At 40.0% G+C, this 25,477-nt stretch overlaps 1 protein-coding gene across 2 annotated transcripts in view; it reads left to right on the top strand.

Moving 5' to 3' along the window:
* MTUS2 (microtubule associated scaffold protein 2) overlaps positions 1 to 25,477 on the top strand; it is a 284,828-nt gene that overhangs the window by 67,077 nt on the left and 192,274 nt on the right. The gene's annotated exons all lie outside the window — the stretch shown is intronic.

The following is a 25,477-nucleotide window of genomic DNA, read 5'->3' as shown; positions in this document are numbered from 1 at the left end:
AGTGTAACAACATTCTTTAAATAGCTATCTCTGTTTCAGTGAGAAATAAGCGGTTGGCAGTATCCCATTATGTGTTTTAATTAACTTGAGTTGTGTGAAATATGTAAGCCGGGAGAGGAATAAAAATTCTTAAACCCCAGAACACATGAACTGGACATATGTCTGTCATGGGCCAGTCCTGGTATTAGTGCAAGTGTTTTTGATGCTGTATTAAAGGAGCTGTAATAAAATAAGAGGAAATCAAGGGAGGGGTAAGTTGGCATCGTGAGGGAGATGTTATAATGCAGAAAAGCACACCGGCTACCTACCAGTCATCTCAATGAGAGTGACTGAGCTCTGATTGTGACAGACCAGTTGCAGGAGTTAGAAGTTATATTTGCTGCTGGATTTCTTTTCCCACAAAGGTTCAACAGAGATCTCTGGAACAGAAACAAACATGGCCTGAAACATCTAGAATAAACTGATGGGGGGAGCTGTGATGTAGGTACTTTGATACCATAGGAGTTTGCTTCTGCTAAGTGTTTCCTACATAGACTTCATGAGTTGATAATATAACGTACTTTGTGATCTCCTTTATCTGCATATGCTTGCTACGTGTTGTTTTCATCTTATCCTGGGATAAGGCCTCAAGCCCAATTCTGGAGGGAGAAGATTTCCCTAAAGGCTCAGTAGCTCCAGGCTTAGCCAGTATGTGTTACTTCTGTAATAAGTCAAGCAGAAGTGAGAAGGAGTAGTTGGCCTGAAGAGATGTGTTGTTGGACCTTCTGGTGGTGGCCCTGGGAGCTCCCAGGGATGTTCCCTAGAGCCTGACTCAGCTAAGAAAACAGTGACATTTCTGGGAACAAGGAGTCCTTGCTATATGTTGAGATATTCCCATCACCTCTGCAGTTGGTTGAGTGTCTCTGTCAAGCAGTCTTCCACAGCCAGAGCAGCTGTCCTGCCCTTTCTGTCTTCTAGCAAAGCCTGGTAGCCAATTTATTCACCTAGGAGGTCTCACCACTGGAATTTGCATTGCTTCTCTTAAATTGATGTTGTTGCCCTAGCAATGGCAAGAAGTTTAGAGCAGCAGTGAGAGGTGATCCCTATACAGTGCAGGCAGAATTCACATGGTGGCTATATAAATGTTTTATGATAATCATTTCCCTTCTTTCAGTGTCTCACCCTGCTTTTCTTTCACCAGCTGAACCTCAGTTTGTTATTTGTTGCCCATTAGGACTGCTTCTAGGAAGGACTGCCGAAACCATTACTGAAATTGTTCACTTAAGGTTATAGATGGTGTTCAAAGCACTTGCTGTTTTGTTGAAATGTGCAGTTTTTTCTGACCTCACAATGACTGTAAGGTGCAATGCTAGCAACAGCAGTGCATGACATAAGCACCACTGCTTGAACTAAATGATGTGTGGCATGAGAAATGAAAACCAGCTGAGAAAATGAGGAGCTTTGCTCCTAGTCGTGCCAGCATGGAGATTACTTTCTTGGTGTCGTAGCATGTATTGGAAGTTTGGCAGGGGTGGCTCATCCAGTTCAGGATCACCACAGTGTCTGTGCTTCCTGATTCCCAGCACTGCCAGCCCTCAGAGCAGGGTACAGAGCCAGCTTGACCAGGACAGTGCCATAAAACAAGTTAAAAGTATGACTATTGCACCTTGCTAGTCAGATGCAATTAGCCAGTGGGAAGCCATGGGTGTGGAGAAAATTTCTGTCTGTTCTTACAAGAGAAGCAGTATTTCCTCTTGGGGGATTAATTCTTCTGTTTTTCTTTGAAAATGGTGCCTGTGATGTCTAATCAGCAGCGGGAGTTGTGGAGAGACAGAGCTATGGTCAGAGAAGATTAAATCTTCATGGTTTCCAGCTGCTATAATAGCTTTTTTAGCTGCTGATATCTTGACTGAGCTGTGATTTTTATTGTGGGTATTTTTGTTTTTTGTTTTTTTGGTGGGTTTTGTGGTGTTTTTTTTTTATTATTTGTTTTGGGTGTTTTTAATCGATGCTTATAAATTGGCTGTATTTGACCCTAGAAGGACAAAAATTACATGCAAGACACAAGCCATCCTCTGTCAAACTGTAAGCTGCAGACACTAAAACTTGGACACTACAAGGACACTAAAACTTGTAATAGAAAGTGTCTCAGTATATATTTTTCCCAGGTTGAAGCCTAGAAATGCTTAACCTGTTTCAGTTAATATTTCCTATAAAGATTCTGCCTGAAGGAGGCATCTGCTGCAGAGAAATTCAGCTTCAGCAGTCAAAGGGGCCAGCCATGTATTCAGGGGAGGACCAAAGCTGGGGTTGTGCTTGTCTGCTGTTTGGGAAGGGAGTCCAGCCTGTCAACCCCCCTGCTTCCAAGGGAGGCCCTGGGATCCGCTAAGTCCTTGGATGATTCTGGCTTTAACCTACCTGGCACAGAAGAGCTGTTTCCCACAGGGCTCCCCATTGCAAGAGCTTAATAATTTGGAATTTGCTGTTCAGGTGGTTTTCCTTTTGGGAACTCATCACAGGGAAGGAAAACTGGCTAATCAGTTTTGCTTTTGTTTACAGTCAGTTACTGTCTCTCAAGTGGTATCAAATCTCTCCAAGGTGTGAATTATAAATACTGAGGGACTGTGTTTATTTGTTTAGAGAAAGCCCTGACTCAAATATAATTAAAATCGTATGAACATTTGTATTGCTCTCATGGAGTCTAAATTTAGACAAAGTTTTCTGCAAGAGGGTGTCTTCTCACCGAAGCATCTGTCAGTGTTTGAAGTTATAAAAGCATGTTCATATAGGTAGATAAATGTGTTATCTACCTGTCACTAATGATCATAAAAATAAACTAGAATAAAGAGGAAAAAAATTGGCTTAAAATGGAGAAGGTAGGATGGCAGGTATATTACTGGTGAGCAGGGAAAATTGGAAGACAGGCTGAGAAGTGAGGACACGCTGCTTGCTTTTCTCTGGACAATCATTATTTCTGCAGGGAGCATCTATGCTGCAAGGATCCTTTTCAGCAGCTCATGATAAAAGGTGAATAGGCTTAGATTGCCTCATGTTCAATGCAGCTTATATACCTCATCCACATTTAAATTGATCCTGTCTCTTGTTTTCAAACTTAAATACAATTCTGTCATTGCTGGTAGGAGTTCCTGCTCCTCTGTAGATAGATGTGCCATAAGGCCAAGGGAACACTTGGGCCTGAAGTGGCCAATACTCTGCAATCTGTTAGGTGTGCATCCTTGGCCCCATGTAGGTTGCTCAGCCAGGCAGAGCAGCAGCTTTTACTCATAGCAGAAAGAGGATGTTGGGAGCTAAACCATATCCAGATGTAATTAACACAGCACGTGTATATGAGGAAGGTAAACTTATTAAAGATCACTGCTAACACTTATGAATGGCATCACCTAACATTCCCTTCTGAATGCTGAGAGTTTAGTAAGATGGACAGGGGCTATTCCAGAGTAGCTGGCTTCAATGCCAGAGAATGGTCCCATGCGTGTTTAATTTATAAAAAATCATGAGAGTTACCACTGTGTAGATGTAACCTCAGTCGGTTACCTTTAGGATGGCATAAAAGAGCTCCTGGGGCCATTCCCTTGTACCAAAGTCTCGGGAGCTGATGTTTCCTCATCCACAGAAGGCAGTGCTCCCTGCAGTGAACCGGTGAGAAAGAGTCACTGTTAGAGTGGGCCAAAATGGAAACAAATGGTACAAAACATGGGATTTATTTCTATGAACTAAAAATAAGTGTAATACATATGTGTAATAAGTGTAATATGTGTGTATATATGTGTATATACATATAATATGTGTACATATGTGTATATGTGTAATGTGTAATCCATATGTATCAGAGCTGGTCACCTTGAACTGTGGTCCCTATTCTCTATGGTCAATAAGGAGAAATTAAGCAATTTTGGGACTACGTTCATGTATGACCTATTTTGTTTAGGATGATATGAATCTTAGTGTTATTGAAGTTACTGTTTTAACCCATTGTGGACAGAAAGTTTAGCCAACTACCTTGTGCACATTTACCTGCACTGTAAATGTCTGAGTTCAGATGAATCCAGCCCTGAAATATTTGTTGTGTTTTGTGGCACATAGCTTGGGAGTTCCTGAAAAGCTTCCCACATGCTAATTCCACCCTTATATACCTCAATGTCTGTAGAAAAATCCAGCCCATTATCCTCAAATGTTTACTTATGGAGGAGCACTGGCTTGGCATGCTGAGCATGTTAAAGGTTTTCTTGCTGTTGGAGAAGTTAACGTAAGAAATTACTTCTATTTGCTGTGTTTTTCTTTACATAAAGACATTTCCCTTGTAGTATCAGTGTACGTAGCAGTGAAAACACCAAATACGCTCTCTTTGATATCTTCAAAGGGGTTTTGAAACAATCACAGTTAATGACTCAAAGATATGAAAATAACTTACCCAAGCAAAAAAGAAAAGCCACTTCTTAATCAAAGATACTATGCTTGACTTTCCTTTTAGTTATACTGCTGCAAATTGAGAGTTGCTGGTGTCAATTACATTTTGTTGGGATTTTTGCTGGCTTAGCGGAGATAACAATAGGGCCCCTGGCTTTTAATCAAGTTTGATGTTATTGCATAATATAACCATGGCGAGCTGTTATAATCCCTTAAATAGTTCCATGTGGTAAGAAATCAACTGTGTTATGAAAATTACTCAGCCTTTCAGTTGTGCTAGTGTAGACTGGTCGAATTGTCTAATTTTACCTGCTAAATAAAGAAAATAGTGAGTTCTCTATTGTACCACAACTCCAGTGGATATCATAGAATCATAGAATCATATCAATATTTGTAATTCTCAGTGTAAAAAAAAGACATTTTTTTTGTCAGGGAAGAGTTCTGAATATGCAACACAATAACTGGTCACTAGTAAGTACATTGTTGTAACAAGAGCCTTGTAATTAAATTAAATTACCATGGTCTTTGATTTCAAACACCTATATAGCATTATCCGAGGTCAGAAGTGAAAAAATGGGTGCAATTACAAAGAATTTATACAGCTCATGTAAAAACTATACCTTACTTTATTATACTGCAGTCCCTTGTCATTATATTTGTATTTCACTCATTGCTTTAAGTTGGGACTCCAGCTTTTGTGAGCACTGTTATGGGTCTTTTGGGATATAGGAAAATAGAAATAGTAAGCGCAAAACAAGCAGTTGCTCTTATACTGGATACAGGCAAGTTGCTTTTCCCATTCTTGAAAGTTATATAAAAATTTGAAAGGAATGGTTAAGGTATTTACTATGTTAGTAAATTCTATCTATCTATCTATCTATCTATCTATCTATCTATCTATCTATCTATCTAATCTTCTATCAGGTTTGATTGCTTAAGAGGAGTATTCCATACTTAGAGAGGTCTTAATATTCTGGGAAAAATTTTCAGTGTTTTGGCTATTGAAGATAATGTTTCACTGTTGCCTTTAATTTTGTTCTTCAGTACGACTCCAAACGATTACTAAAGTCTGGAATGGAGTTTTTCAGAAGTTTATTAAAAATAACAAAGTAAGTTAAGAATTTAGAAATATTCCTACATTCTCCTATCAGGCTGTTTCCAGAGGGCAGAACCGAGCTCAAGAGTTCAGTACCTTGAAATAATTCAGTTCATGAAAAGAGCGGTTTGGAAAAATATACTATTACTCAGTTTATGTACTTCAAATGCCTGTAAATAAGATCCCACAATATCCCTGAATAAGGATACTTGGAGCATAATCAGTTGAAAAGAGCAGAAATTGAAGTTTTTGATCTTTTCACATGTAAATATTTACACAGTCTGGTTTTACTGTCCTATGAGTATGATGATAGCTTGGAAGAAGTTCTGTTTTCCTGTCTGCTATACTTACGCCCAGTGCTTGGGCATGGGTAAGTTTTCTGAAGGTAACCTCTTGGCAGTGCAGGGTGCAGGTTATTGCTGCATTACATGTCTGTGACTCAGCCTGTGGAAGTTATGCGTAACTGAGCAATAGTTCCATAAATTCTGCTATGCACAGAAATGGTGTGTATGCACTTCTCAGAAAGAAATGCATCTGGAACACAGTTTTGAATATTATAAATTCTGTACTGGCAGAAAACAACAAAAGTAATCCTATCCACATACATACTCACTAGGCGACTCTTTGCTGTTAGTTATCTAGATGTAAATTTCTGTCATTTGGGAATATCTTGTATCTTGTAGTTACTTTGACTATGGCTCTCAAACCAAATCAGTAGATTCAGTTCACCCAGGTCTTTGCTTGGTCATACTGTGACCAAGGTGAACAGATACAGTTTTGTTTTCCAAAGAAATACCGATATGAATCATTGAACATTTGCCTTGTGCTTGGAGTACTCTCCACTATGCAGAAACGCCTTGAAGCACTGTGAGTGGAGTTGCATAAGCCATGAAAGGTGGCTGTGGCATTTAGAGACACTATGAAGTGAGAAAGTAGCAACAGCTTGGATTCTAGAAAGCCACATTACATTGCAAATGACCTGTCATGCTTTTCACTCTGCTGATGTGTCACGACGTACTGTCATCCTGCAATACTAAACTCCTATAACTTGTATTGACTGTGCTGTGTGTATGGATGTAAGGTGTGGTGGCAGGACATGTGGTGTGGTTGAGAACAAGGTGAGAAACAAGCATAAGCAAACCCTAAAACTCTTTCGTGGTCATGTCTGTAATAAAAAAGACCAGATTTGTTACACACAGATCTGCATATACATGTTTTCCAAAAGCAATCAGAATTATTGGCATCACAGGCTGTTTGATCTTCTGGTTAAGTTCATGCTTCACGAAACCTGTCAAAATGTATCATGAAAACAATGGCATTTCATGGGCTTGGGATGATATTTTAGGATTTCTATGTCCAAGGCACCATCGCTTCACAGAACTAGACCTGATAGTGGAGTGTAAGAAGAAGCAGTTAACTGCTAACATTTGTTCCCAGTATATTTTTCATTAGTTGATCAGTTTATTATCTGCTTGTGTGGTGTATTTTACTTCCTTTTATTGCTCATGAGGAAAAAGGTTTCTTACTGTAATTGATAGATTATGGTAGAAATTAAAAGAGCAAAATAGTGGGAAGGTTCTTCATATAAAGTGACAGTTGATTTTCCTCTACTTGCCCGTAAAATACCCTTTTATCCCAAACTTCTCCTAATATCATACTTTATTTTCCAGAGAGAAAATTCCATGCCTTGGGTACGTTTCATTAAATCTTTGCAGACCACTGGTGCCCAGAATATGTTCTGCTTAGCATAATCACATTAATTCCAGTTTTCACGGGCATATGTGTTCCACCCTCCACATCTCTTAATCACTAATCTCACTTCCATGAAGAGCTTTTAGGCAGAAGCATGCCATAAAAGATGAAATTAAATTTTTCTGGGGCTAGTTTCTGAATGTTACACAGAAGCTTTTACTCTTGGCAACACTGGTGTGGACTTGCCTTTCCTTCAGATGAAAAGTCTAGACATGAAGCAAAAAGCCATGCTCATTTGAAACCTGGTACATTGACAACAAAGGGACTAGGCATTTTCTCAGCACTGTTTCATCCTAATCACTACTGGAGAATCTGAAGGTGGTGGTTGCTCTTGGTGGAGTAGGTCCCACTTACAGCTCCTCAGTTCAGCCCTGGACAGTGGTTATCCCTAATGCTGAGCAAGCACAGTGCTATCTGTTAATAATCATACTCGTCAATCCTAAACTTTCCCTTTACTATTGTTGTCTGAGAGAGAAACAAAAATCTAAGGACATGGCTGAGAAAGAAAAACAGAGAGACAAACAAATTAAATCTGGCATAACCATGCTGGGACTGCTGAAAGTGAGAGATAAATATTTATGATAACAGGGACGCATTGTGGAAGTCAAGTCTGGAAAAGACCTTCAATATTGAGTATTTCAGTGACAACTAAGTCCTCTGGTTTCTTAGGATATTGGCCCCAGGTAAAGGATTAATAAAATATTAACCTGACAACAGTTACTTCTCTGGGATGCAGTTGCTCTTTATCTGAAGAAAATAGTGTGAAGAACTTAAAAAAGAAAATACCATTATTAAAATTGTCTTCCTGAAATGATTTGCACATGGAAGATTCATCTAAGGATCATTTCATCTTGATTGTGTGCCATGCTGTGTATCGAATTACATTGGATTTATGCTGCAAGCAGCCATTCTTCAGGAGCATCTGGCTGGCAAAAGCTTATTCCAGCCAAGAGGCAATACAAGTCTATAAATCATCATATTTCATGGATACAATTCTTCAGTCAATCAGTAGAAAGAGAGTGAAAATTGTGAAGGTGTTGGTCATAATACATCTATCTAACATTTTCCTTTGTATGATGATGACATTTGAAGCTGTATGGGGCAACTTGTTTATCTGCGCAGAGCCAGATCTTGCCAACAGTGCATTCAACAGTACATTACTCCATAAATAAATGCAATGAAATAAATGCTTGAAATATGAGACCCTGCTTAGACTGGGAAAAAAAAAAAAGAGTTACAGTCTGTCCCTGAAAGAATTGAATGGATTTAAGGTGCAAGAAAAGACAGGCTTCCCCTTTCTGGTCTCTGAAAACTTTTAGTAGCTTGCAGTTTATGGCTAGTATTTCCAGAAAAATTAGATGCCCATACATACTATGTCAACAGATTTTGTATGGAAGTGCAGTGAATTGTTAAATGTCTTCCATTTCACATACAAGTTTAATTACTGTAATTTTCTTCATGCAATTTTTCACTCTCTATTATAATAATAATGACATAGATAAGTAGTAATAAGGTAATACAATAGTAAAGAAGGATTATAACATGAAATGGGAATTAAAAAAAGCAAAGCTTCTGTGTCATCAACACAGCAATAAAAAGGCATTGCTAAAAACTCTTGGTCTGAGAGGGAGAAGCAATTTCTTAGGTGCTAAAGCTTTAATTTAAATTGTGTTGAAGAAGACAGGGATTTCCCCACAGATTATGATAAAGCTTTTACAGGTGCCCAAACCAGTACTCACAGTCTTCAAGATAGTGAGTCCTATCTGTCTAGTTTCTTCTCTTTCCAGCTGTGTGTGTGCAGTTTCCAAAGACTCCTGGCCTCATGGGAGGGTCTTCCATGATTCAGCTGGATTAATAGAGCTAGTGTTTGATTTTTGCTCTTGACCTTCTACTGGCACCATCAGTCTACCTGACAACATCTGCCACATGTCATTCAATCATTTGTCTTATTTGACCTGTACTTATTTGTCTTTCTTTCTGAAATTGTGTTTCTTACTCCTGCTCCATGATTTCTGTTGTTTGTTTTCCCAGGGCAACCCCAATTTTACATGAAGAGGCCTGTGATCCAGTCTTTGCTGAACTCAGCCAAGGGCCAGTATGTAAAAAGCAGAACATTTTTGGCTCTTAATCACTTCGAGCACTTACTTAATTTCTTTCTTAAATTGAAACAGAAGTCATAGCTGTTCTACAGCACATTGTTCAGATTCCTCTGGCAAATACTGACCTAGACTGAATGTTTCCCCATGCAGTGTCAAGCTGGTGCATCAGGTTGGGTTCAATAATAGGTAGTGTGTTAAACCTTGACAATTCCATATAGAATCATAGAATATCTCAAGTTGGAAGGAACCCATAAGGACCATCAAGTCCAACTCTCTGCTCCTCGAAGAACTACCTAAAACTAAACTGTATGACATGAAGCCTTACCTTGAGAAATTCATGGAGAAATCTCTGCCAACAACCTTTAAGAGAATATATACCTCAGGTACACTGGGCTGAATTTGTTTGAATTTGACAGTTCAGCACAGGTACCTCCAAACCATGCCTTCCCAAGCCCTCTGGTAGAACCATAAGCTTGCAGGGCAGCAGCCACTGGTCAAAGATGCCCAGCTCCTAGCAAGTTTAGTACTGTGTCCTAAGAGCTTCCAAGTAGCACTTCTTATTTGTTTCAAGTGGGACTAGAAGATTATACAGTTCCATCCCCAAATTAGAAATCTTTAGAAATGGGGGCACATCCAGGTGCTATTTCAGGTTTTGAAACCAAGTTTTAAAAGTCTTTTTTTGTGTAGAAAGAAATAGGACTTCATAAAATACTGTGTAGCTATGCTTTATTTCAAATATCTTCCACCCCAAACCCCCCAAAAACCCCAAACCCCAAAAACCGCCAAGGAAATGAACAGGATTTTCATCATCCATTACCCAGTACAGATCTGAGAATTTAATTTTTTTGCAGAACTGCTTTGTCCAACTTTACTTTGAACTGGTACATAGCTATGGTAGCTATGGCCTCCTTGCTTGCATCACTTGCTGATACATAAGATTCTCAGACATGCTATGAGCTGGAGTCAGCAAGAAGTTAAAATAATTCTTTAATGCAAAGCTTTTACTAGAGAGGTCTTTATAAAACTCATGTGAGACCACCCAGACATAAGGAGTCCTCCAAAACATGCTAACGTCTTTCTTGTCTAAATGATTCTTGTCTGGGAGGGATAGAAGGTACATCTGCCTGGCTTCCTGCAGATGTTCTCAGGTGACAGTATGCAACATTAATCACCCTGCTGCATCCACTGAGCTGTCATGTAGGTTTCATGCATCCTAGAGCACTGTAAAATCCCTGCCTCAGGGCATCCAGTCCCCCACAAATTCCTGGGACAGCAGACACTCTGTGAGGTGAAGGATGTGAGCTGCGGACACAGAGATTTTCCGAAGGGAGTTACTGGACAGCTTAATCATTCAGGGACATGAGCACCCCTACTTCCTCACAGATTCCATCATCTTTGTCAGAAGATCCTAGTAAAAAAGACTAGTAAAAAGGGATGGTTGGCTTCTAGTTTTTCTTCCTCGAGGTCAGAAGCAGAGAGTGCAAGAACCAATTTTAGGCTACTATCTCTAGTTAGAGGGTTGCTGGGAAGACAAATGCACCTCAGAACTGTGGAAGTTGGGACAATGAGATATGTTTCTTTTATTACTTTGTTCTTTTGTGTTTAGGATGCCAATATTGATTAAAATAATTTTTGTATCATTTATTGGCAGATTGTCCTAGTGCACTGTGGTTGGTAATTTACAGCAGAACACTTCTAGCAGTAACTATAACTGACATCTAAAAGTGGATTATACTTATTTAAAAGCTTGGGCAACTTAAAAGGCAAGGTTATCAGGAGAGGTAATACTGCATATTGTAACAGCTGATGTAGCTGAAAAGGCATGGGCACATTTCCAAACACCCATGCCCTTCTCAGGATTGCTGCAGAAACAGAGACTATAGAGAAACAAAACTCCAGTGCCTTCCTTTCAAATGTGGCATTTCGAAGGTGCCTCCCACTGCTGCAAATTAGTAGAAGTTTAGAATAAGTCTGATTTATAGCCATAGCACATGTTGTGAGTCTGGAAACTCAACAGCATTTTATTACCTACTAAAGAAGTTGTTTATTTAAATGATTACTTCTTGTGACATATACTAGAAGATAAACAGTGTATAAACGAGTAAACTGTGTGACTGAATGTTTTGCAACTAGCGTCTTCCATTCATTTTCTGCCATTCACTTCTGAATTTATTCCACAATTATTGCAGATACTGCTGCTACATGTTCCAGACAAAAAAAAAAGCCTCTTTAGCTGAAGGAATCAGTGTACCTTACAGGAACTACAGGTTTTACCGTATTTTCATTTTAATAGTCAGTTGCAGTTGAAATTAGTAACTTGCTATTTTCAGAGTGAAAAGCAATGATAATTCATGTGATAATTCTCCCAGCTAACAAAACTAAGGAGCCTTATTTTAGAGATGCATAATTAAACATGATGGGAAGATGCCTTATTCCATGGCCTTACATTTCTTTCCCTATTAACACGATATTTATGAATATAAAGGAGAAAAAACAGTTTCTAATTGGACAAAATGTATTTATCTTCTGCTTATAATCCTGAAGTGGCCTTTTTTTCTCCCACTCCATTGAAAGTATCATTCAGTGCAAGCTCATATCTGCATCTGTTGTGCTATGAAAGATTCTCTCCCTTTACGACAGAGGTGTGGTATCTCATTTTGAAAACTGATATATATAGCTCTAGTCTCTCTTGGTCCTCTGGTCAAGCACCAAGGGGTAGTGAAGGACTGAGTAGTGAAGGACTGAAAATGTCCTGTGGTCCTGATCTCACCATACTGACAGTAGGGTTTCTGCCTACCCAGTGTCATGGGGAATGTTAAGAGCTCATGTAGCCAAGACTGTTCTGCCTGGTGGCCTGGGAAGGCTGCCTTTAATCGGAGAAAAAGTGTCTGGTGGGGCTGAAGCTTTCTTTTTCTCTCTCTTTTTGCTTCTCTCCCTGCTGCCTTTTTTTTGCTGACTTTTTGCTACCTGCTGGGTTGGAACTAAGACTATTTTGATGTTACCCTAATAATTTCTTATCCTATCTTCCATCTCCAAAACAGCTCCATTTCAGCCAGCAGCTTATCATTACCAGCTTGGTATTCTGTTAATTGCTTGGTCAGACTTTGCAGGTCTTCTGCTGGGCTGATACAAGATCGGATACTGACACAAATGTCAGCTCTTGATGACTAGGCATTGAGGGGTGATGTATGTGTATAGTCCCCTGCTTTTCTTCTGGCCTTCAGCTCCAGTAAGCATTAAATCTGTTACTAGTGAGGCTAGCTAATAAAACCCATCACATCCTGGCTGGCATTTGTCATACTTAATTGCAGGCACATATGGAAGCAGTTGCTTGTATTTCCATTCAGTTGGTGCACAGGCATTGGTATTTCTAAAGTGTGATTCATGAGACATATTTTAGACTTTTACAGTGATTATTTCTGCCCATGGCCTGTGACGAAAGTGTAAATGCAAATCTTAAATGCCTAAAAGCCAAAAGTTTAGGTGTAGTGCCTACAGTGTAGTATGGAAATTTAGGTCAGATTGATCCCTCTGCTGATGCATTTTGCAATCATATCCCTTCTTTAGGCAAAGTGGTTAAATGTCAGCTGCTCCAGCAGCCACTGTCTCTAGCAATGGAGCTAAATTGTGAGGAGAAACACTTTTCTGGGGACTGCTATCTGTTCCAGACCCTCACACGCATTGGTGCCTTATACTGCCTCATGGCCACAGGTGGACTGTAGGCAGATTCTCATTCCAGTGGCCATTCTCATGTCTTAACATGAGCAATAGAACCTAGTAGAATTATTTCAATTATTTTTTACAATTGAAACTATTTCCAGAAGAGAATTGGTGGGGAATGTTTTTAACAATGTTCTTTCTGTATCTTTCCTAAGGCCCTTGCAACATACATATTTCAGTTAGAACAGCAGGGCCAGCACTGAAGGGATCTTTGGAAATCATAGCCCTATTATCTGCCAGATAATTGCTTAGTGTGCTGACTCTCGTGCATGTTTCTGACGTGTAGTACAGCTTTATCGAAGCATTGCAGAATAACATCAGGGTATTACTTTTTCTTTCTTAGTGACTAATCATTGGAAAATTTGATGTTGTCTGACAGTTTAGCCATGGTCATATACAATCTAAATCTTTGCTGAGAGCGATACTGAGCGTATGGAAGGAAAACAACAACAGTGTCTGAATTACAGTTTTTTAGACAAATCATTTCTGATTTTAAAATTAGGCTGTTAAAATTTCTGCATGTTGTAGAAAACAGTGCAAGTCAGGCTAATGTACAAACACATTCTTGTCTCGGGCAGAATGTGTGTAAAATGCAGCAGAGCTGTCACGACTTTTTTATCAATCCTAAAATGTAATCACTCTTTTCTAATACACATCTTAATATTTTAGTGTTTTTCACATCTCTGTATCTTCAGAAAACAACTTCTTCTATTGAAGTGCTGACATTTTCCTTAAATAAGAAACTCCAAACCCTAAGCTTCATTTTCACAAAATAAATTATGCAATAAGTCTTCTTTAATTATCTCCTCTTTGACTGCTTTGTTGCCTGAATTGTTCATTGCTCTTGCAGAGAAAATAAACCCCTGAATTTCCCTAATGGTTACTGTGCATGTCAGCCACAGTGTGCGGGCTCTTCAAAGGATCACTCCCATGACCCAATCTCAGTGCTCCCCAAAGCTCACTAGTGATTACTATGTTATGTTTTAGTAGTGACTGTGAAGTGGTGGGGAGTGCTCTTTGCTAGTTTTTATTCATGAAAAAAGCTTTGTACCATTGCAAAATGCAAACTGTGTACTGATTAATGTGCAAAGGACAACTAAGGTCATGGTCACATATAAAGCGAGAAAGTTGCCACATATCGATAGATTAATCAAACAGGAGGAGTGAATAAACCATACATAACAGATGTTAGCCACATCACTTAGTGGACTATTGGAAGGTGCTTGGGTGTTATTATGGGTAAGCCAATACAAGGAGCTGCATAGGAGGGAAAACACTTGGCTTTCTTCCCACACCATGTGCCTTTTTGTTTTCTTCCCTATTTTCACAGATAAATAGCATGGTTATGTTTGGTCTTGAAGGCTTCTGCACCTCTGACCTGCAAACAGACTGGAGGCAGTAGTACGGAAAATCCCAGCTGCTTTGTTCTCAGCTCCTGGTGGAGTGTTGAGTTCAGGCTAATCCTAAATGGTCAAAGTACTGTGTTGGACAGCGTAGGATTCTGAGAGAACACCCAGGCAAATCAACACCTTCTGTATTTGTACTGAAGGCTAGATAGCTGAATCCTCTCTGAGGACTTACTTTTCCCTAGAGAGCCTTTGGTTGTTACCCAAAGCAGGGTTGGATGTATCAGTCAGTCAGTCAGTGACTGACCAGACTGTGTCCTTCAGGTCAGATTCTGGCAACACATCAACCCACTCACTGTGGCTAAGACTGGACCAGTGCACAGCTGAAAATGATCTTTTTCTTGTACCAGGCACTCAGTGTCCATCAAAACTGAACTTGCAAAGTCTAAGTTCTTTTTTCATGTTCAGGCCCAGGATGATTTTCTACTGAAGACATATACATCTAAAGATCCATCTAGGGCTTTATAATCACCACCTCTGCGGGAATTTGCAGCTGTGGCATGCTATTGACATCCAATGGAAACCAGGCAGACAAGGTTTTCTCTTTCACAACAGCCTCCCAGAATAAAAGTGGTTTTTTGTGTTTTTTTTGTTTTCATAAATATTTTTGCACTAACAATAGTATTTTTTTTCATTTCCCAATTTTTTTTAGTAACTTGATTCAGTCTTTAATTCCTAAATGTGACAGGTGACCTCTTTGGCCCAAGTTTTAACTTGCAGCTTGTATTTATAAGAGAGAAGTAGGCCATGGAAAACCAGGCTTTGAAATGGAAATTCTGCCTCAGCTACAGCCACACCAGTGCTGTTCAGAGCCCTATTTTGTTTTCTTTTTCCCATCGTCAGCCAAATCAGGCTCATTGCTCCTTGTTCAAAGAAGAAGTGTTAACTTTCCAGAATTCCCTGTGCTGCTGCTTGCGAGCCTTACAGATGCTGTCAAATGCTGCATCCAGTAATCCATGTCTTTGAGCAGGTCTTGAGTTTCTAAGAAAAGGCTGTTCTTCTCTGAATTCCAGAGCCTTTGAGCTAGATCTGGGATACAGGAAACACAAACAAAACTGAAGGTATGTTTTCATATTCCAGTGTTTGCATGTTATTTCTAGGCCAGGGTGTGCATTTTTGCTGGATAAACCTACCCCAGCTGTATGCTTCTGTCTTACCAGGCTTCCATTAAAATCAGTAGCTGATCATACAGCATGTGTAAACCAATATTGGCTATTTGTGGGAACAGCCAATATAAGACTGGAAAGTTCCTTAAATGTTTGCTTAATAATGAAGTGAAGTGAGGTAAAGTGAAAGTTAGATGAAAGAGAAACTGGAGCTGCTACACAACTGGATGACCACTCTAATTGTGAGGTATTATTAACATATTCCTATTTTTTAAGCAAGTATGCTGTCACTTTTATTGTTTATTTTGCTTCTAAATATATGAATTCTGATCTCATTCCATTTGCTGAAGTACCATGTTTTGGCAGAAGGCAAAACTTTCTGCAGGGTGGCTTGCAAATGTTGGGCTGTGAAGTGTTTGGCGGTGATGCTCAGGAAATGATCTGATATGGTTTGTGAAGCATGTTGTACTCATATGCGATACCTGAGAGAGTGAAACAATGGCACAGTGTAGCATGCCCAGAAGTTGCACAGGGTAGCATAAAGCATAACTCCTTGGCATTTTCTCCAGTGCTGAAACAGCAGGATTTTAGCTGACAATCTTGCCTGGCCATCTGGTGAAAGAGTGTGAAAGAACTTTACAAGGACTAATTATTTTCTAGATTAATATTGCTGACAAGTACTCCATGAGACAGTGTGTATGTTTGCAGGGTGTTATGCTACTAGAAATGCCATTAATTATTTTGCCTGTGATTCGCCAAACACTATTCTGTATGCTGGCGTTCTGCCCCAGCATTGCCATCTGTGGGTATCACAGGCTATACCATAGTATTTATTTCACATCTTTCCAGAGATATTTCCATTTTCAGATTTAAGAGCCTGGATTAAGTAATTTTTAATATCAGACATTAAAACAATCTAACTTTTAAACACAATTCTCCTCTCAAAACTTGTCAAAATCTGCTTACTAAAAGTATGCTGAGCGTGCTCAGTGGGATGTACTCTCAGTCTAACTGCTTCGGGCACTGCAGTTTAAACTGAGTTTAACAGTCGTATGCATTGTTTGACTTCTCCATGTTTGGTTTTGTTTGTTGGTTTTTTTTTAAGTCACTGTGACATAGTGACATTTTATACGCTGTAACTAAGGTATAATATTTATTAGGTTGTAAAAAGGAAAAATACAGTATTTGCTATACATATTAAAAATATTTATGCTACACAGGGAGACATGACAATAATTTGGTCAAAGATAGTAACATAGTCAATGTAACCATCAGAAATACTAAAATAATGATAGACATATTTCTGGTTTCAAAATAATGGAAAGTGTTTTAATAAGTTTAAGCCAATTTTGCTTTCATGGCTTTACTGGATTCTGATTGATAATAATTTTCTTCCCAACATAGAAATCAGATGCAATTTCACATCTAGCAAAGAACTGTTGCTTTCATTGATTTATCTATAGAGCTCTCACTAAGAATAATTTCAAATTAAAGTGCCCATAGCTCCTCTTTGACCTTCTGTGTTACTTTCTGTGGCTTTAAGGTCTTTTAACATTTAAGGTGTACAAACCCAGTCTGATCTGACAAACTTCTCTAGGTTTTTCTGTTGTTAAAACAGATGTCCTGCCTTATTTACAGTATAGTGGAACCATCGCCCAGTGGAGCAACACATATGGTCTAAATTCACTGACCTATATTCATTGGTAAAATGCAAATCTTTGGAGAAACCTCGTGGAGGGGAGAAACATCATGTTATCCCTTCAGAGAGAAAAAGAAGAAATCAAGGACTTTATAGAGCATGGGGGAGTTTAAAAAAAAAAGTTGTTTCAGGGTGGCTAACTGTGTGGAACTATAAAAGGCATTTTAGACTGGAAAGAAGATCTTGGTGGAATTTGTGCAAGGGCAGTTGTGAGATAAAATGGAGATAAAATGATAAAGATTTATGGTGGGGAAGTAAGATGCACCTTGTTAATGAAGCAGGGATGCAGTCTTTAGGGAGAAGGGTGTTCTTGCTTGGGAGAAACCTCTGGGCTTTGCAAACTGTGCTCAGAGATATCACCCAACCCAACTCCCAAAGCTAGTACATTAACTTTTCAAGGGGAAAAAAAATAATCACTGATCATTGAAAATGGAACAGGTAGGATGAGAAGACACAACTCAGTGGCTTAGATTATTAAACTGCTTCAGGGATACACTTTCCATTTCTTGTCACAAAGACTACCGCAGTCGACCTAGAAACTTCTTATGACTGCCCAAATAAACCCTATATCCTTTCTGTTTTGTTACCTTTGCATTTGGCAAGCATTTTCCTTATTTTTATGACTCTCTTTGAGTTCTAGCACAGCATAACTCAAGAATTTGCTCTTAATGCAGTGTCTGCCTAACCCTGACTCCAGCTGAAAAGGTGCTTTATACTCCAGTGAGGGGACCTGTATCTTAAAGACAGAGTGATACTGAAATCACTATTAGTAATGACCCAAAGAAGTAGCTCTGCTCCTTTTGCAGTAACTCCCTGCTCCCGGTAGTGTTTTGCAGTAAGTCTGTGTTCCTCTGTGTGATTTTAACTCTGGAGCAGGTAACATAAGGAAGCTGATCAGAAGACAGCACAAGACAAACTCTTGAAGAGCATGGAGACAAATGTTTTTACAAAACAGGCTATATGACTGCACTTTACTTTCAGCTGCCAGAAGCCCAGGTGGTGTTTTTCCTTGAAGGAGTTAGACCTGTTTTTCAAAGGCTTTTCCAGAGTCTTGCCCATAGGATTCACCACTCTAACTGTAGGAAACATGATTGCAAAGCACCAAGCCAAGAATTACCCGACTTTAACCATATAAAAGAGTCAGGATGATTCAGGCCACAAGTCTAACTTGAATTTCCATTAAGAAATGCCACTTTCTTTCAGCAGGTTGAGTACACCTGTATGACTTGTCTAAATTCAGTGCTTGCCTGTTAGGCAGTTTGCTTGTTGGAAAGAAACACTGCTCTGCAGAGATGAAGTGATTTGACCACCACTAGAATTGGCTAAAGTCCAGAGACCAGAGTTCAGACCTTCAAGTCAGAGGCTCTGGTCAAATGTAGAGATTACATTGTAGGTGTCTATGTCTGAACCACCCCTCAGGCATATTCAGGTCAGCAGAGAAAATCATCTCATCTCAGTCTGAGCTAGTTAGAATCATAGAATCATAGAATGGTTTGGGTAGGAAGGGAACTTAAATATCATCTTGTTCCACCCATCCACTCCATTGGCAGGGACTAGACCAGGTTGCTCAAAGCCCAGTCTAGCTTGGCCTTGAACACTCCCAGGGATGGGGCAGACACAGGGCAACCTGTTCCAGTGTCTCACCACCCTCACAGTAAAGAATTTCTTCTAAATATTTAACCTAAATCTTCCTTTTTTCCAGTTTAAAGCCATTCCCCCTTGTTCTATCCCTACCTGCCCTTGTAAGAAGTCCCTCTTCAGATTTCTTGTAGGCTCTCTTCAGGTACAGGAAGGCTACTCTAAGGTCTCCCTTGAGCTTTCTCTTCTTCAGGCTGAACAAGCCCAGCTCTCTCAGCCTGTCTTCATAGCCGAGGTGTTCCAGCCCACTGACCATCTTCATGGCCCTCTTCTGAACTCTCTCCAACAGGTCTATGTTCAGTACTCAAGGTGGGGTCTCACAAGAACAGTGTATAGCGGGAGAGTCGCCTCCCTCAGCTTGCTGGTCATGCATCTTTTGATTCAGCCAAGCATACAGTTGGCTTTTTGGGCTGTGAATGCACACTTCTGAGTCATATTGTGCTTCTTGTCAACCAACATCCTCAAGTTCTTCTCCTCAGGGCTGCTCTCAACCCCTTCATTTCTCAGTACTGATACAGGGGCTTGCCCTTGACCCAAGTGCAAGACCTCACACTTCACCTTGTTGAATGTCATGAAGTTCACATGGGTCCACCTCTCAAGACTGTCAAGGTCCCTTTGGATGTCATCCTTTCTCTCCAGCATGTTGACCAGATGTGCCAGTCCCAATACTGATCCCTGAGGAACACTACCAATCACTTATCTTCACCTGGACATTGAGCTGATGGCCACAACTCTTTGAGTGTAATCATCCAGCCAATTCCTTATCCACTGAGTGGTCCATACATCAAAGCCATGCCTCTCCAGTTTAGAGACAAGGATGTCATGCAGGATAGTGTCAGATGTTTTGCACAATTTCAGGTAGATGGTGTCAGTTTCTCTTCCCTTATCCAGCAATGCCATAACCCCATCATAGAAGGCCATCAAATTTGTCAGGCGTGGTTTGCCCTTAGCGTAGCCATGTCCATCTCCTTATTGTCCATGTGCCTTGGCATAGTTTCCAGGAGGATCTGCTCCATGATCTTGCCAAGCATCGAGGTGAGACTGACATGCCTGTAGTTCACAAGTTCTTCCTTTTTTCTCTTTCTAAAAATGGGGATTATGTTTCCACTTTGCAGTTAGTGGGAACTTCACCAGACTGCCGTGGCTTCTTGAACATGATAAATAGTGGCTTAGCCACTTCATCTGCCCGTTCCCTCAGGACCTGCGGAAGCATCTCATCAGGTCCCACCTTCAGGTTCCTTAGATGTTTTTGAATCCAATCATCTCCTGCAGCAATCAGCTCTTCATTCTCCCATAGAATGAGTCAGATGAACTGTGACCTGAAAATACCTTATTTTCTCTATTATTTGTAAAAGGAACTTGAGGACGTTAGTTCAGCTGTAGATACTTGCAGAAAGGGGAGTCCAGCCTCTCACTGTAGCCCTTACAATACAAATGCAGCTTTTAACAACAGCAAATTACAGCAAACTGCAGCTTCTGTTGGATCTGTGCACTGGTATAGGGAACAGACTGGGCTAGTTGGAAGATTGTGAATTGATAGTTCAGTCTTGATCCCAGTCTGCTGCTGTGTGTTGTAAGTGATGAATCACCAGTGAATGAAATTCTAAATCTTGATTCTAGTTGCTTTCACCAATAAAAAAGCAAATGATAGGTTGTCACCTGTTATTGCAGGTAGGGCGTGAACTAGTAAGAAATAGCTTTAGTAGCAATGGTTGTTTAAATTTAAGGTCCCTATTCTCCCTATTTTCAACAGTTCCTTTTATCATCTCACATTTTGCTCAGTGCTCTGGAGACCCCTTTTCTCACACAAACATCTACCTGCTGCCTCTTCTCTGTATTACAGTACTAGGGCTCTTTCTCCCATATATCCCTTGCTCCTGATTCCCTTTTTTCTTATCAATACAGGACCAGCCTGTTGTCACAGCAACTTGGGTTGGTTTAAGCAATATGAAAGGGTGGAAAAAATTGAAATAAAACTGAGTTGCGTAATTTGAAATGTCTTCCTACTGAAGAGCTGAATGACAGAGCATTAGACAGGATAAACCTGAGCATCAGAGATGATTTAAATCTGTTGCTCTCTCACAGTGTGAAAGTGCCCTGTGTGCTGGAGCTACATCTGTACAAGAGGAGTAGGCTGGATGTGGGGTCTGAGTGCCCTGTCTTAACTTTCCAGCTGCTATTTTTACTACATTACCTCATGGAGCATCCAACTGAGAAGAATTCCTTGCTATGTTAAGTACAAGGAGTATACAAGAAGTTTTATTAAGTCTTTGACCAAAGACTATAGCCTTTAAGTGAGCCTTGGAAAAGCATGCAAACTAAACACACAGGTCAAACAAGGAGCAATAAGGAGAGAAAAGTCTGTGGGAGACCCACCATGAATTGAAAAGAGGTGGAGTAGTCATCTATACTGTTTTGATGAATTTGGTTTTATGCTTCAATCAGCTTTTTTTTGGGGTAACTTTAGTGGTCCATGCTAGTCCAGCAGGTGAAAGACACCTGTATTGTGTGAGTCAAATCCTGACAATGAATTAAAAGGTGCAGCAGCAATAAGGATCTGTTCTTATAAATTACTTAGCACACCTTCAAATTACCCCTTTTAAAAAGACTGAGGTGGAGCCAAGAAGTGAGCAAGCCCAGTATAATTAAAAATTAAGCAAATCTCTTCTTGTGTCTCCAAACCCTAGCTTTGTGTTACAACATTTCAAATAATACCTTCTCACTAGACTATACTTCTCAATCAATTACTTGTAATGTATTATATGGTATTCTTCTATTCCACGTTGGCTGGTGTCATGGCTGATCTCCAAGGTCTCTTCAGATTAATGGGGTTAGAGGTTTTTTAATGCTGGGTATTTCCAAGCATGCTATTCAGTTGCCTTCCACAGACAATATACACTAAGGTGTTATCTCCCTCTTTTACTGAAAGCCCCGTATGTTACATACCGGAAGGTTTACACAGCCATACTTACTTCATGAGCAGTCCCATTTGTACAAGGTGCTTCACCATGTGGCTTTGTGGTCTAACCCCTTGCAAAAGTAAGAAGTTTTTTTCCAAATGTGCTGTGTTTAAGTATGTTGCTTTGATTTCATTTGGGGGGTGTGTGTGCATAATTATGTGTCTAAACAGGACAGAAAAGAAAATATAGCAACTTCTTGCAGCAAATAATTGTTTCTGAAAGATGGGAAGGATCATAAAACTGTGTTTACTTAGCTGTAGATTGATTCTTTGTGGATATGGAACCCAAATCTGAGCCTTATTTGACTGTTCAAGGGAGCTGTACAAGATGGTGGGGTCCCAAATGGATGCATCTGTGCCAAGATCCCTGCTTCCATAAGGAGCTGTATGTGCAGGCTTATGGTTGAGGAGGAAGGACCCTGATAGGAGGGTCAAATTGTCTATTCCTTTTCTTAATGGAGCTTCCCTATGACACTTATTTTCTTACCTGGAGGCCATTGTCTAGTCCGTGAGTCCTGCCTCACTTGCTACATGCTTCACATCCTATAATCCTTTCAGAATTTTCCCATCTCCCACTTTAGAAGAGATGGGCTAGCAAAAGCTCTCTTGTAAAGGCTGGGAATCATCTTCTACTTTATACTAGATATATTTATACTATATTTGCTGCTAGGTTGTACTTGCTTTTGTGACCTAAATTTACATAGCTTTTCTCAGGTACCATTCTCATAGTGTATAATTTTAGATTAGCCCCCTTATGCTCCCCTGGAGAGAAAGATCAGTCTGTCTCAGCTTTTGTTTGGCTAGACTAAACAAACCACATTCTCTTTTCTCCTTTCCCAAAACAGGTTTTCATCTCCCTCAGTCACCTTAAATGCCATTACCTGCATATTACATTGAATGTGGCTTGCCAGCTGGGTTGCTTGATATCTCACCAATGCTTTATGCAGAAACACCTGTATTTGTGAATCTGTGTTGAAAATGTTTCTATAAGACTGCAGTTGCCTTCTGTTTGGCTGCATCACATCCCAAACTCACAGTTGCTTTATGATAATTTAGTTGAAGAAAATTCATTTCCATCTGATGAACATTGAGGTTTTAGCTGTTACTTCTGTTCTTAATCCATAAGGGCAAGACAGAAATGATATGAGCTTACTGACTTCCACAGAAAGCAAGTGCTGGAATGAAGACAGACCTGGACGTGGCCTGATCCCACCAGTGCCAGATGTGACATCAGACTTTTCTTGGAAAACTTTCTGGTTTTAAGCAAGATAACATTGATACCATGAAAGTCATGGGAATAGATTATTTTTATTATTGTCCTTGTCTCCAAGATAACATCCCTGATTTGTGTAACAGCACAGAATAAGGTGAAGTCACATTCAAAACAGTTACTTTGCTTATCAGAAGGAAGCAGTATTATTTCTGTAGGGCACAGCCATGGCTAATCACTTTGCTTGCATTTGTGTTTCTCAAAAAATACCCCACAGTATATGATAAGGATAATGGCTTCATGCCACAATTTCTCACCCAGCAATCCCTTTTCCGGGCACATGGAAAATGCTGATGACAGGAGAGCTTTGGACCCTTTGCTTAGAAAGTGTCTGTGGAAGGTGTGTGTGCTGCTGATGACTATCAAGTAATTACAAAAGGAAGGCAGAAGCCAGCCTGAATGCTCATGTGCCGTTTTCAGATAGGAAAGCTCTTAGCATAATCTTCCACTGATCAAACAAGGATTGGGCTAAGCCGGGACTTGGCTGACCGTAATATTCCCCTTGCCAAGGAGGTCAGGGCTAGACCAGGCTGGCGGGAGCTGGTGGAGCAAACCACCAAGGCTGTTTATTTATGTGGAAGGGCAGGCAGAGGTTCCTCAGCCTGCTGGAGGACCTCCCTGAGCTGAGCAGCTCTTTTCTTAGGTTTCCAGGTACGTGCAAGAGTCACAGTCTGGGCCTCATTGCAAAGGAAATAAATTAAAGCAAGAGAAGTCTGCAAGAGAACAAAGAGAAGGAGGAATTTCTCAGGAGCTAGCTCAGAGGAGAAAGGGGTATATAGTTAGACCTGAGCGTTCTTTTTAGCAAAACACCAGGAAGCAAGATGTAATAGGGAGTTATTTAGCCTGACTCTGTGCTTACTTCTTCAGTCTTGATTGCTTACCTTGTGCTTATCTCTCATTATTTTTCAACTTTTCCAAAATCTGAAGGGTTTCCTGTGAGTAACAGTTCTGCCTCAGAAAGGCCAGGGCTGTTATAGCTGTTATTTGCAAGTGGGTGCAATTTCCTCCTCTTTTATGATTACACTTCTCTGCTGTCTTTCTGGTTTTCAGCCTATTCCAATTTCTTTCACTACTGATTTTATTTTCCTTTTCCTTGCAAATAACTGATTTCTCAACACTTTCTTTTTTTTCTTTTTTTTTCTTTTTTACAGATAATCTTGTTACCCATTAAGACTGATAAACTGTTTCCTGCCTTCCTACTTTCCCTTAGCTTTCCTTCTGCTGTCTGTTTAAATACTCTTCAGCACCCCTGATACTGTCCTCATGTCCATTGTGGCTAATTAATACAGGCTTTGCACTTTCTTTGTAGGTCATGGTATGGCTTCATGCCAGCTGACTCACACCCTTTTGTCCTAAATGTCAAAAAAAAACAGCTGGTCAAAAACTATTCGCTATATTAGGTAAAAAATTCCAAAAAAGATCTTTAGAATTTTTAATCTATCCATGAAAATGCGTTTTCAGACTTAATCTTTTTAAAACATACTAATTATTGTCGTTGTTGCCTTTTTCTCTTCACTAATTAGAAAATACAAAGCCAGAAACTTTCCCACAAATAATATGTAGAATATTAATGGGATGATACAATTGTTCTGACCAAAAAATTAACCTGCTTTAGTACCCCCCCAGGAGTGAAAACCAGGCAGCAGATGTTTTGCTGTGAACATTTCTTGCCAGGTACTTCTGCAAGGCTTAGGTGCATCTGGAGGATGAAAGCCTATGCTGTGTAGTGCTCTAGGCAGTTGGGTAGAAAAAGGCATTTTGATGCAGAAGGTAATGGGGTGCTCCAGGCACCTCCCTACAGAGCTTGGCTCTGGCTTTAGTACAATGCAAATGGGGCAGAAGACGCACAGCTGCGCTTGGGGGATTCCACTGGCAATATCTGTTTTTTAAAAGCTGAAGCCACAAATACCATGTAAATATATATACTGGAGTGTTTCTTACATAAACTGTTTTCCAGGGTGAAGAGGCTGGAAGAGAGAAAGAATTTCAGATTGCAGGATCAGGCTGTTACTATTCATGGTTGATTCCAGCATTTTGGGCTTATTTCATTTGGTTTAGGAGCCCAGGAATACAGTGAGTTTTTTCACAGGATTCCATGAAGTTACAATTTTATTGGCTACATTTTCTTATATTTTCTCCAGCCACATCTATGCGGGTAAACTAAATGGGGAGCCTTCCTGAGCACTCAGACTTTATCTCCACCTGGTTAACCTCTTAGAGTGGCAGCTGGTGCATCTTTGGCTAGCAAGGGTCAATAGTCTCCCAAACATTTCCTTAGAGTATCTCCAAAATTTGAACTTTCAGGGATGCAGTTACAAGTATCCA

Source organism: Pezoporus occidentalis, unplaced genomic scaffold (genome assembly GCF_034315485.1).
Source record: "Pezoporus occidentalis ecotype Australia unplaced genomic scaffold, CSIRO_AGI_Poc_V1 ctg18, whole genome shotgun sequence".
NCBI lineage: Eukaryota > Metazoa > Chordata > Aves > Psittaciformes > Psittacidae > Pezoporus > Pezoporus occidentalis.
The sequence above is the reverse complement of the archived record's forward strand: the minus strand, read 5'-3'. Positions and strand labels throughout refer to the sequence as shown.